The sequence below is a fragment of the Puntigrus tetrazona genome, chromosome 13 (assembly GCF_018831695.1).
Source record: "Puntigrus tetrazona isolate hp1 chromosome 13, ASM1883169v1, whole genome shotgun sequence".
Classification (NCBI taxonomy): Eukaryota; Metazoa; Chordata; class Actinopteri; order Cypriniformes; family Cyprinidae; genus Puntigrus; species Puntigrus tetrazona.
In genome coordinates, this window is record NC_056711.1 from 22,454,599 (window position 1) to 22,455,799 (window position 1,201).

Consider the following 1,201-nt stretch of genomic DNA (forward strand, 5'->3'; position numbering starts at 1 on the left):
TATATATATATCTGGAAATATATCTTTTTGCTGAACGGTTGAAAACCATGCGTCTAATAACCATGATGTCTGCTGTATTCAGAATCTCAGTTTTTCTCTATTTATAGCATAAGTTGCAGCAAACACACGCTATTCTGATGCTGCGTGTAAAGTAAAGTGCATGCCACTAAAATGAAGAAGGATGCATGCTTTCCTGCCCAAGACCGTTAATAAGAGCCTAAGAATTGTGAAGTGAGCCTCACAGAAGCCCTGAGCATGCAGCAGATCACCCACAGAATACATCAGATGTGTCGTGATGCAGAGTGATCCTCACCATCCTCTTTGTCGTCGAACACGGGTCTCTTGGATGAACTGTTCGCTCCCATCCTCTTCTTCCACTTGCCCCAGTGAAACATTGATGCTCTGCTCTCATTCCTTTCGGCGCGACGGAAACTGATGCTGCCGGGCGCCTCTAAAGCACGAGCATCTCCGACGGACGCCTCCGATCCGCGGGGACGACAGACCTGGAGACTCGCGCGGGGATCCCGGAGCTCGAAGCGTGTGTCGCTGCGCTGGAACCGACTCCGAGCGACGGACTCCGGCGGCGGGGACTATATCAGCCTCCCCGCCCTCACGCGCACGCGTCGAACGAAGTCACGGAAAGAACGGGAACGTGGTGGCCTGTGCGCGTGACCGCGAGACCGGACGCTTTTAATGAATCGCTGAAAAAAACACGCTGATGAAGTCCGCTGCCTCTTTGCTTTTTCCAAGGGTTTTAGAGGGGGGTTATTTTGGCGCATCATCCGAAAACAGAAGGAATCTGAGAAGTGGCTGAGAAAATCAAACTGTGTTAAGGCTGTGCGAATGAAGTCCTTAGTGATGCATAGAATGAGTTCTGATATGTTTACAGTACGAAACATACTGAACACGTTTTTGGCAACAAAGAAAAATCGACCATTTGGCTACAAATATAGTCCACCCCTAACACTTTTCACTGGTTTTGTGCTCAAGGGTCAAACATGTATAATGGTTACTGTTTATATTATTTAGCCTATTATATAGCAACTATGTGTATAGTATAGAATAGTGAATTTTGTATATATTTTGTGAATGTGCTGGACTTCCGCTGGGAATGGCTTAGAACTGCTTGCTACAATCAGGTTTGTTTATAAACAGGACAATAAATCAATACGAAATATCGTATCGAGCACGCACCAGTTCG